The 12,311-nt window shown below is 48.9% G+C and overlaps 1 protein-coding gene across 1 annotated transcript in view; it reads right to left on the bottom strand.

The window, feature by feature from the left end:
* The window catches only part of SLC45A4 (solute carrier family 45 member 4), a 90,345-nt gene extending 81,493 nt beyond the window's left edge, over positions 1 to 8,852 (bottom strand). Inside the window, exon 1 of the mRNA XM_027806084.2 lies at positions 8,575 to 8,852. The gene's annotated coding sequence lies outside the window, so the exon portion shown is untranslated. The remainder of the gene's footprint in view (positions 1 to 8,574) is intronic.
* Between the last annotated feature and the right edge of the window lie 3,459 nt (positions 8,853 to 12,311).

The raw sequence follows: 12,311 nt of genomic DNA, 5'->3' as shown, positions 1-12,311 counted from the left end.
AAGCAAGCTGATGTCTCTCCATAAGCACTTTCCATTTTTAACACTGTATTATTGTACTCATTGGGTGTTTTGGGGGCATTGAGGGCTATAGGGCGGGTTTGACAGCCTGGAGGTCAAATTCTTGAGGTCTTGTCTACACTAAGGCTTCCCCAGTGCTGACATCAGGGCAGTTGCCCTTCTGGGATCTAAGCAGCCGGTTCCAGGGCAGTGCTGGTTCAGTAGCTTCTCCTGCTGCCACTGTGCCTGGGAGCTGCAGGATGCTGAGATCTTTTGCAATTAAAAAAAGAGAGTTGAACACAAGGTCCTGGTGTGCCTGAAATGCAAGGTGAAGGACTGAGGAAGAGGAGTGGAGTGAGAGGCTCTGCTCAGGGGTCTGAAGCCCTCCTCTTTTCCCAGTTTGGTCCCTTCATCCTCTTTTCAGCCCCGTCCTCTCATAACTTTCTTGCTGGGTCCCTGTCTCCTCTCTTTCACCTTCTGCCACCAGCACTGCTCCTTATCTCACGAGCCACCTTGTCCCAGCCTCTTTGCTCCACTGCCCCCAGGCTACCTGCCCATCTGTCCCGCAGGTTCCTTCTCCCAAGTGTTCTCCCACTTCTGATGGCTTCTTAATCCCATGCACAGCTCTTGTCTTGGTCCATGCCTCCTTCTCTGCCCCTGACAAAAGGCAATGGGCAGGTAAGAGTCATTTAGAGAGGGGCAGGTAGCAGGGGTAGCAGAGAAGAGGCTGCGTCCAAGGTACAACTTCAACCAGCAGCAGCTGAATGCAGTGGTGGATGGCAGAGATGCACTCACTGAGCATCAGATCTGGAGAGAAATTTGCATCCAGATTCTATCCCTGCTGATTTAAACAAATTTTTCAGGAACTCAAAACTTGGACAGTTCTGCCTTTGTTTTTTTTTCCTATAGCAACGGCAGCTGGAACAGTGTCGGCACCAAGGCAGGGCTGCAGCTGGGTTTATCCTTGCTCAGAAGCAAAGAGGTGCTGGAGAGTCTTTAGCATTAACAGAATGTGGGCAAAGCAAATGTTTCACCTCACTCTATGAATTTACTGTTGTGTAGAGAGGAAATTTGACTGAGACAAGTACCCAATACTGACAATTGCTGTGTGAGAAACTGGAAAAGTAAAAAATACTGGAAGAGATTAAGATATTTTTTCCTTAGTTGTTTATACAATTGGAAAAGTTAAGTAAGCCTAATTATTGAGGTTATTGGTTTTAATGAGTCACCCCCTTGCTATTATTATTCCTGGTTTCTGTTGCCATAGGACAAGAAGCTGCAGCTGGGCTAAGCTGTGCTACGCAACAAACCCTTACATTTGCTTTTCCAAGATTGAGACATAGGAAAATGGGTGGACTCAGGCAAACAGGGGAACATGGGGAAGGAAAGTGATGCTTGCCAGTATGGTCTGTGGCAATCTGACCATTGTGCAGATACTGGGGGCAAAGATGGGTTTCTACCAGGGGCTGGGGGGACTGATGTGGCGTTGGTTTTTGGATGTTTCTGAGGAGCCCTTTCCAAAGATGTGGTAGAAAGTATGAGGAGGTTGTCCACAGAGGTTGCCATCGTGGGCTGGTTGTTGGAGGGAATGGCCATGGTCAGAGAAGTCACAGGGCTTTGAGAGTGAAGACCTGAGTTTGATGCTATGGGATGGGAGGAGCCAGTGGAGGGATAGAGGCTGGGAAGCAAGACAAAAGGGAGAGGTCAGGAGAAAAATCTCCATGGTAGTATCCTGAATGGGTAAAAGCGAAGCATGAACAGGGCCCATTGAAGGTACTTTAGTAACAGAGGAAGGGAGAGGTAGGTAAGAGATTTACCTGCAGGGCTGGAGAAGCTGGGCTTGAAAAAATCCACAAGGTTCAACTGCAGCCTAAATTCATGGACCTCAAAAGAGAGGTGTGAGGTGGCATTCAGGAGCCGTGTCTGCATGGCAGATAACGCATTTTGTTGCCCACTGTGCTTTTAGAAGATTTAGGGAGAAAGCTTGGGAGGAAAGGGATGTAAAAATCTCTGTCTTATCTAGGCTGAGCTTTAGATAATAGACATCCATGATACATCCTGTCACCTGGGATGATTGCTTTGAACTGGCCTTTCTTACTGAGAGCCAAAACAAGTGTGCAAGAGGACGTGGGATCTCGCTGGAGGAGGGTGTGCTTGTGTGTGTGTTAGTGTGCAGGCTAATTCCGATCTGCTGTTCAGGCGGCACCACAAGCCCACGGAGTGGAGGCAGGAACATGCTAACCCACAGTGTTCCATTGATTGGTTTCAATTGATCAGTTGTATAGAAACAAAGCAAATGAAGTTTCTGGTCTCTTGGATGTTGCAGTGGGTGTCGGGTTTGCTTGCAGCAAGTTTATCTTTTTCAGCTGATCCTGCACTTTCGGTTCTCTCTCCAGGATGGTTGAGAAAAGTCTTTTTTGAGATGGATAGCTGGCCTCAGGAAAAAAAAAAAGGGAAGATCTGCTGGAAGAATGTACTGTCAGATTTTCTTTCCCTCTCGAATGCATACAAGGACAAGTACTAAAAATGCCATGGGAGCAAGCATGGGAGGGGTATGTACAGAAATGAGCTGCCCTGTGGGTGTGAAAATCATTCTTGAGCCATTGTGTTTTCCCTCCTCCCTTCCCTTAGCCCAACAAGAAAAGTTGCACAGTCTTTTGTCTTCCAGTACTTTAGTGTACAAAGCCTGGAGCAGAAGGAAACCCTCACCTTTCTTTCTGTGGCATGGGTAAAGTGTGCCTCCCCTCTTCACAGCTACCAAAATCTGGCCTTTCCTGCTTGATTATCCATTTCCCAATAGTTCCCAGAGCTCGAATGCTGGACTCCACCAAGGCTCCACAGAGAGATTAGCGTGGACTTGCCTTGTCCGTGGATGACCTTAATTCTCTTTTGCATTTATTCCTCCTAGAGGATCAAGGAGAAGGAAGGGGAGGGTGAGCTACAGTTAAATCCGGTTCTTGGATCTCCCTTCAGCCAGTGGAGAATGGGCTGTGTGCCTAAATGAACCCAAAAGGCCCCATGGCGTGAGGTGCCTCACATCCAAGCAGGATGTGGTGGACTATTCCCAAATGCCTGAGCTGCTACACGCTCCGGCCATGCTTCAGCAGACAGCACATCCCAGAGACCCTGGGGACAGTAACAGGGCTGCTGCCAAGGCACTGAGCTCCCCTCCAGGCAACTGGAAGATGGCAAAAATGCAGGTCGTGAATGCTGTCTGGAGCGAGTGACCTGGATGTGTCTGCCCAGACTTCATACAAAAAGGCAACGTGGTCCCGGCTTCGTTGCTCACAGGGCTTTGTGCCGGAGGCCAAAGCGGATACTGTACAACGTGTAGAGAGCCACAGCTCTTGCCCAGTCGCAGAAGAGGCCACTGTTCCCAGTGGTACCCAGTACAGCTCTGTGAACCCATCTGCACAATAGACTTGTCAAAATGGATGCCAAGAGCATCCAGCCTCTCTGCCGTTACTGCCAAAGCTTTCCAATAGCAGGCTGCTCTGCAGCCTAATGCAGCTCACTAAGGGCGAAATTCAGATGCTTAGGATGTTCAGATGAGAACTGCATAATGCATTAGCAGTTATCAACGTTTTTTCACTCTTGAGGCCAATTAATTTTTGGATGCAAGCATGCTGAGACCACCTTGTGCAGCACTGCTGCTGTGGTTTTCATGGGTTGTTAAAGCGAAGTTAAGCTGTGTTTTTCTTTGTGTGTTTATCAGTGTTTTCTCTGTTAGCTTGTGCATGTGAGAATAGTTATCTGAAACACCCTCTCCTCCCTTCCAAACCACACTGAATCCTCTGGCAGTGGCAAGTAGCCCATGGACCACAAACTGAGAAGAACCTGGCTCATTCCCTCCCTCTCCTAACAGGTATTTGCTTGATATTCGTGAACACAGGAATCAAACACAGGAGTTCCCAGCTAATGATAGTCACGATCCCAGTTGGAAGCTGCTCCTGTGCCTAACAGTTAGCTAAGAATTATCTCAAATACCCCAAAATAGGTCTTACAGGACAAGTAGAGGAGATCTAGAAGGTTATTCAGTCTGCCTCCAGCATTGCACAGGGACAAGGCTCACTCCACCTTTGCATGACTGTAAGATTTGCTTCTTCTCTCCCTTGTAAAACTGTATGATGAAAACAGTTTTCCCCAGGCATTTGCAACTTATGAGCATTATTTAGTGCATCACATTACAAATAAAGGAAAATACTAAATTTCTGCTGATTTTTTTTTTTTGTTTTGTTTGGTGCTCAAGTTTTGTATCCCTTAGTCCTTTTTTGACAGGTTAAAATTAAAGGACTTTTCAGGGTGATCAGGGTCAAGAAAGAACTAGAATATCAGTCTTCTGCTGAATGAGACAACACAGGGGAAATTTTCATTAGATCATCTTGAATCTTGGGATCCAAATACTCTTTTTCTCCTGCTCTTCAAGTCAGGTCAATGTGCAGGGTACCAAGGGCCAGACTAGCAGGAAAGGCAGCACTGCTTTTGCTTCCCCTTCCCTCCTGCATACAGAAATGAGGGACATGATGAGCTTGCAAGCTCAGATTAAAAAGGACTGTCTGCCAGGGAGCAGACGTGCTCCCCTAGAATCATCCTTCCAGCTCTCCCATGTGGGCAGGGAGAGATTCTGGTTATTTCATTCTCTTAGTTAGGAACAAAATAGCACATGTCCATCACTCGCCACTAACGAAGAAGTACAATTAATGTATCTGGTGATACATCCTGTCTGCCCCGAGGTACTGTTGTGCAGTGGAAGTTGATAAATTGGACCAAATAATGCCTTAAAAATACCCTGTTTTCACAGTAGCTTAAACTCCAGGTCAGAGTGGGCACAGGCTACACTGGGCCACAAGTGTGTGGGATGTCACTTCTGACTTTACAGACACTATCCATTTTCCCTCCATGTCCCTTTTTTACCACCAAGAATTTAGCTGATTTAGCAAAATATCATGGACAATAATAGCTAGTGCCAGTCTTGAAGGATCAACATCGTTTCTGCAGTGCAACCCACTGCATGCAAACTGGGAAGAGTCAACATGGGCTTCCTGGGAAGGCTGATGCAGTGATGAGAAGAGGAATGACATGTTATTAGACTGGTATATAGGTGTCAGGTCAAAGGCCTCAGATTTCTGCAGAAAGATGGGATCTTGCCTGACTTCAGCAGAACTGGTTGCATCAAAAAGGTTTAGTGCTGGATTTTGTGTCTGCAAGGATACAATGCTCAGACTCTATGCTCACCAGCATAGAGACGGTAAGTGATACGTGAGAAGCCCCCACACTTTACAATTAGAAAAAAAAGAAAGCTGGCATGAGATGGTAAATGCTGCCATGTGGTGTTCAAGGAAAACCTGTTTGCGTGGGATGTGCTGGAAAAATTGCTCAAGAATGGTGCATTCTCAGAAAAAATGATCTGGCTGCTGTTCAGGTCAGTGTCTTTGTATAGAAGCTGTGGGCTACGTGGTTGCTTCAGCATATGCATGCAGCCGCTGGCAAGGTGATTGCTTTCCGTGTGATCTAATCCCCCTTGCCCTGGGGTGTTGGAGATCTTTGCCCTCACCTAGTTTTGGGTCTGGATCCATCTTCTCAGAGCAGCTTGCATTGACACAGACCTTCATGGCAGAGAGAGGCACCCTGTGGATGTCAGTCCAGGAGAGCAGCTCAGCCAAGATCAGCTTACTGGTGGTGCTTGGTCCCTTCTTGGGGGGAAGGTGGGAGGGCTAAAATGCCACACTCACTTTATTAGCAGATTATAACTAGGTTTCTGATCCCTGCCAAGCAAAGCAGTGACCATGCTTCAGAAGAGGATGAAGAGATTCCTGGAGATTCAGATCATGAATTAGCACTAGCTGCTGGAGGAAATAAATGACAGGAATGCCCAGTTGTTAGCCAGAGACTCCTTTCAATCCCTGCATAACAAACTATCAATAAGTTGTGAAGGGACAACCCCGCCCCAGCCCCCCCACCCCCCACCCCCCATCTCCTTTTCCACCTTAGGCGAAGGCTGAAAATAAAAGACAGCTGGAAGCGTCCTGCAAGCCAGAGAGCTGGAAGCCTTCCCTCATGCACTGTTCTTGCTCTCCTACTACCAGACCTCCAGCCTTTCTGACAATACTGATGTTGGTCTACACTAGGTTCCTGTAATCTTCAAGGCTAGAAACAGCATGACTACCACCAAAGCCTGCAGCGGTTAGCCCCTCTGGTTTCACAGGGTGAAGTTTAATAGGCATGACTTAATATGGTTGCTTGGTACAGAAGGTCCTTTGTCCTCAACCATATTAAACAAAATAATACAGACCATAAATTTAGTGTAAAACCTGTAGTTAAGGAAAATAAAGTAGCAATCCATGGCAGATTGCTGCTTCTGCAGGGGAAGCACCCTTACACTGCTGAATAGTTTGGTCATGATCAGTCCTGAAGCAGCCACTGGGAATTAGAACAGAGTAAAGTTATGCAGGAGGAAGGTTGTGCTTTAGGTTCCTTATGCCATTGCTTTTAAAAAATCAGCCTTCACAGAAACTGCTCTTTTCCTTCTGGAAGGAGAGCTGAAGCAGTGTTTGAATCTGAAGTTTATAATAGAGAAGTGGGGAAGGAGCAAAGGTCCCTTTTTTTGCAGACACACAAAATCTCTCATTTGTGACCTCATGCACTGGCTGGTGAGTGCAGACAGAGATGGGTCAGCGCAGGGAGCAGTCCCTGCCATCACATGCACATGTGCCTACACACCCTCGCCCCTCCACACCCCAGGAGCTGTCCCAGCACCACAAATGCTGTCTCTCCATTCTGGTCCCTGGTCGCCTCCTCTCCAGGAGGATTTGTTGCTATTTGCCTTCCTTTCCAATCTCCATCCTGTCCAAATCAACACTACCAAGTTGCCCTCCTTGGCATTTTCACTACTTTGCCCCAGTTGGAGTTGTGTATGAACTCAGACCTCACATCCTTGCTGCATCCGTGCACTCATAGCACTGGGTGCTTGATGCCAGCTTTTGAGAAACAAGCACCAGCTTTAACTATGAGATGCCCAAGACTGTGAGCACTGAAAGCACCAGGAACGATCACTGTGTTACACCCAGCTAGGCTGTCCTTTTAAGAGCACAGCCCTGCCTGTGTAATACCCATCATCACAGCTACTGCAATGCTATGGCTGCAAAGACAAGATTTGGGGTGCAACGAACAGTTCACACCTCCTCCCCCAGACACAGATGCATACACACCCATGCACAAAACCAGGGCATTAAAAATTTCCTCTGTGACTGGGCTGTTTTGCTTGCACAAACATTATTTCTGAAAAGGCCTGGCATTCAGATGGCAGGCAAGATAACTGCTTTCAGCAGTGCCCATCATTGTGGTGTCTGGGCTTTGCAAAACAGGCTCTGTCTTTGGGGAAAAAAAAAAAATAAGGTAAGAAGAGCCCTCTAAGCTAAGGTCTCACCCCTCCTGACTGTCTCAGAAAGTAAATCATACTGAACCATGTTCCCCTGCCTTGAGATTATTATACCATTTTGAAACACCAGCCTGGTCTGGTAATCCTGCGTCTTAACCAGTCTCCCAGGCTGCCTCCTTTAGCTGCCAGCAAACATCCTCTTCCCAAATCAACCCGACCAAAATGAGCTACAGCAGAATCTGCATTAATTGCTCTTCTTGCTCCAAACAGCATGATTTACAAAAGGGACATTTCCTGCAGTAGCCAGACCCGCAGTATTCATTATTCTTAAACTAGGGGTTGCTGCGGTATCTTTACGCTCATGTACAGCCCTTAATCTCACACACTGCCTTTAGCAGCACCCACCGGCTGCAGCAATCCCGCAACATGCCCTCTTTCTGTCCTCTCCCAGGCAAGCAAGGCAAGAGGCTCCAGAGAGAGCTGGCAGAGCAGGGGCGCTTTTCGGCAGTCACCCGGCAAGAGCTGCATCCCCCCTTGGAGCCAGGCATGCAACTTCCACCTGCACTGGCAGGCGCAGAGCACTCACGTTGGCTTGGCGGCAGCGCGGATCCCTTTGAACAGCTTAGCTGTGATTAATTTTTAACCCCGGCCAGCGGATCTAAGCTGCTGTCCCCAGGGCTGAAACAGAGGTGCCTGCATGACACCGAGGCATCCAGACGCGGGCTTACCAGCTGATGTGTCAAAGCAATGTCACCGTTAGCAAATATACCAACAAACCGAGCGACCGACTGAGCAGCCCACACATTGGTGTGAACAGCTCGCTCTGTGGCGTGTGGGATCCCTGCTGCATGGGCAGGCAGCTCATGCTTCTGTCGCTGCTCTTGGCTTTGTGCAGCCCCATTGAATTCGGTGTTGCTAGCTCGCATTTTCTGCCGATGTTTAAAATCGCATCAGGAATGTTCCCTGTTGATTTCCCCGGCAGTGCTTGCTGAGCCATACCGGGTACTACAGCTCCTGCAACTGCCTCCATGCAGCATATTAAACACGATTGCTTGTTTTCTCCCTCCAGAGGAGGTGGGGGGGAGAAAGCCCTGCAGACATTTCTCACCCAGCTACCAGCAAATCCCGACCTGAGCTAATTCTGCCATGGCTGAAAGCAGAGGATGTTTGCAGTGCATGAAGCTGATTTGCTGACTTACCCTTCATCTCTCTCAAGAATGCCAGGTGAAGAAGCCGGCCTCTCGCTCAAGAAATAAACCACAAGAAGCCCGACAGCAGCCACTGCAGAGCTTGCTCAGAAGTTCGCTCCCTCTGTCACAGTGTATGCAGCTTGCCAGGTATAGCCTGGATGAGAACACCCTGTGCTTTTCCCAAGATGAATGAGATCAGCACATAATTCAGGCAAGGAAAAAAAAAATATTCACTGCTAATATATGTGATGGTTTACGACCCAGAGGTAAAGTGTTGGTCTACAAGTTCCTCTGCTTTACAACTCAGGGTTTTCTGGGGCAAATTTCACAGGGAGAGGAAGTTTCTGTTCTGCATTTGGTGGTAGTAGACACATGTTAAAAAGCAAGCAAATGGTACATCCACAGGGCAGGCAGAAACCCTGTCCTCAGCAGCATGAGATGGAGGGCACATGAAGGGTACCATTATGAGCAGCAGAGACACCTTTATAATGTTCATGCTGATGCTTTTTTGACTCAAGCCAGCACCTTCTGTTATATAGTCCACATAGTTTGAGCAGATCCTCACTCTGCTGGTCCTGGCTTTTCTGAGCAAGGTTGTTCAGATTAAACTCTTTACCGGCTGGCTTCTTCATGACCCCCCAGGTCGACAAAGTGCCTTTCTGCTGCCAGGTCCTTTGCATCAAGCATTTCTCAAGTCTCATCACCTGCCTGTCAGGGTTGGGGGATATCACCGTGCTGAAGCCCTGGGGTGACAGGGAGGCAGGGAAAGGGCATGAGCTACTTGGAGGACTCAAATGGGCTGAAACCTTTTGGTGGCAGGGAGTCAAAAAACATCATGTACCTCTGGGGTCTCTGTCCTTGTGCTGGGGGGAACCTGTACTATTAAATGCAAGAGGACCATGGCATGGCCAGGAGTTTTAATGGCTGCTTTGGCCTTAGCTAATGGTTGGGAACCTGTGTGGCACAAGAACAGGGAATGTTCCTTTAGTCTTAGCTAGGTGAAAAGTGACTGTATTGGAGGAAAAAGGGAAAAGTCACATGATTTGCTCAGGACCAGGCCCCAAGACTTGTGTGGTTGGGAACGCAACTCAGCTCTCTGAGTTTCTACCCATAGCTTTAGCTATGGCAAACCCCCCTTTCCCTCTCCTGAAGCCCAGGACTAGGAGTCACCTAGGTAATGACTTCTGTTACGGACTGTCTGAGTAACCCCGGGGTGTGTCCCTGCATCTCCTCAGCCTGCTCATCTGCGCAAAGCTCCTTTGCAACTCATCCACGCGAGAGGCAGATTCCCCTCTGACAGCCTAGACTGGGACATGGGGTTTGATGTGGCTGAGATAGCCTGTGTGAATAGGCAGGCTGCAGGGAAAGTCTGGCTCCCTCTGGGTGACACTTAAGCAGGGGGTGGCAGGGCAGCATGCTGTGCTCTCCTGTCACTGTCCTGAAGGCCAGATTTGTTCTTTGGCATCAATGAGGCTGGTGGCTGGCTACCAGCTGTGTCCCAGGGAAAGGTTTTTCCTACCTGTGCTTGAGGTCTGGCAAAGCCTCATGCAGCCTGGCCTGTTGCTTGTCTGAGCAAGTTGGCTTCAGCTGTTGGATGTGCAGGATGCCCCACTGGTGGTGGGAGAGCCAGGGAACGAAGCAGCCATGCAGGGCCAGAGAAGATTTAGAAGAAAAGCCCATTCAAGCTTTCTGAGACATGGTTCCCTGGGCCCAGTGACCTCTGTAGTTGCAGCAGGTCCTGCGACGCAGAGGGGCAATGCTGCATGGGTCCCTAGGAGGTGTGGGCAATAGGGATGGTGGGCCTCCTATCACTGTTATAGACCTGCCTGTGCTTTCGACCTGCGAGGCAGCTGTGGGCATGTTTGGAAGCTACACACAAGACTGAACTAACCTACCTCAAATAGGTGCTTCGATTAATTAGTCAGTACATGTTAAGTGCTGCAAAGATTTAAGGCTCTGCTTAATTGTTAAGTAACTCAATCATCAGTGGCTGCGTGGGTTGCCTAAGGCAGATATTGGATGAATCAGCCAGTCCCTGGCAAGTGCAAGGTAAGAAGGGAGAAAACTTTCCAGGGCTGGGTGACAGGATGATGCGTTGGTTAGGGGACAGCAGCCATTACTGAGGTCACTGGGACTGGCAGCATTTATAAGAAAGGTCAGATCCTGCACAGAGCAGCCTGCTCTGAGGGGAGCAGGGCTTTTTTAGGCTATGGACAGGAAGGCAATAAATTCATAGCAGAAAGAGCTAAAAAAACGATGAGGAACTTCTTTGAGGTTTTCAAGCTTGTTATGGACAAGCCACTCTGAAAAAAGTGGGTTTGCAGCTGAACTGAAATGCTTTCGGGGATGTGAGAATGATTTGGGTGAAATGGGGAGCGCTTACATACCATGGACTCACCTGTCCTCCCTGCAGGGGCTGGCCCTATGTTATAGGTTTGGGAGGGCCATGAAGCTGCTGAGAAGGGGTGAACTTGCATCCTGCAGGTCAGTACTCTGTGCAGCAATACAAGCTGAGAAGCCAAGGGCTCCCAACAGGAACACTGGTGCAGTAGTGTCCATCCATCAGCTTGAGACATCTCTTCTCCTGCCACCACACAGTGTGTGCTCTCACTCAGGGGTAGGTTTCAGACCTGGACCCATGTCCTTGTTTCTGTGCTAGCAAATTCCAGCTTTCACAGTCTCACCATTTGCCCCTACCCTTCCTGCTGAGATTTGCCCTCTGCTTCTCTCCATGTGAGAGCTACCCACGTATGCCATCGACTGCTCTCAGAGACCTCTGCATGGCCTCAGTCAGCTAAGGTTTTCTCCACCCTCCTGTGAATAAATGTCCCCCTTGAAGGCGAAACTCGATGAGACTTTAATCCCAGCGTTAACCCCTGTGTGGAAGTGACTTCCAGCCATCTATGACCATGGCTCCTCCAGCCAGGTAAAATGGGGGACTCCTTGGCACTATGTGTCATCCACAGGCACATTCCCAGGGCTTTCTGTGAGGCTGGATCTGGCAAGGACCTACCTGCTTGGCATCTGGCTGGCTGGAAAAAGCCTCTGAGATCTGCCCTGGTGAAACATTCATATTTTGGGAAACAGAGAACAGGCTGGAATGGCCTGCACTGTTGTGACAGAGTTGCTTGCCCAAGCCAAAGCTCACTGCCAGGTCTGGGATGGCTGCACATGAGTTGTGTGGGATAAAGGTGTGAGCTCTGGAAGGAGACACAGCCAAACACAAGATGTGGGAAGAGCCAACAGGACAGTGCAGAGCCTCAGAGGAATGCCATAACCATTGCTTGCTCTCTTACCATCAGCATAAGTGTTTCCCTGCAGGCTGCTATACCCCCGATCCCATCCTTACCCTGCAGCTCTCCTTACAAAGCAGCACTACAAGAGGCAAGCAGCCTGGATAAGTTGCCTGGGTCTCAGATTAGACCTGCCTTAGTCTTGGAGAAGTTGGCATCACCACCAGACAGCCCACTGTCTCAGCACCAGCTGCGGGGCTTGGCATAGGTTTGCAAGGCACCCCCTGACCTCAGCCGTCACCCACGTCCTTACAGCCTGCTTTAATCCTTTTTTAATTAAATGCAGAGGGGTGTGATGGTATCAGGAGGGTGGGAGGGGGGTGGCCTGGGGTGTTTTGGGCTTGGTGTGTGTGCCAGCCAGCTGGGTTTGTTATGAACCTGTCAGATCTCACACGCTAGTGTTCCCTTTCTTGATCCTCTTGAGATCCGGCTGCAGCTCAGCCATGACGTGGA

The sequence above is a fragment of the Falco cherrug genome, chromosome 3, assembly GCF_023634085.1.
Source record: "Falco cherrug isolate bFalChe1 chromosome 3, bFalChe1.pri, whole genome shotgun sequence".
Lineage (NCBI taxonomy): Eukaryota > Metazoa > Chordata > Aves > Falconiformes > Falconidae > Falco > Falco cherrug.
The sequence above is the reverse complement of the archived record's forward strand: the minus strand, read 5'-3'. Positions and strand labels throughout refer to the sequence as shown.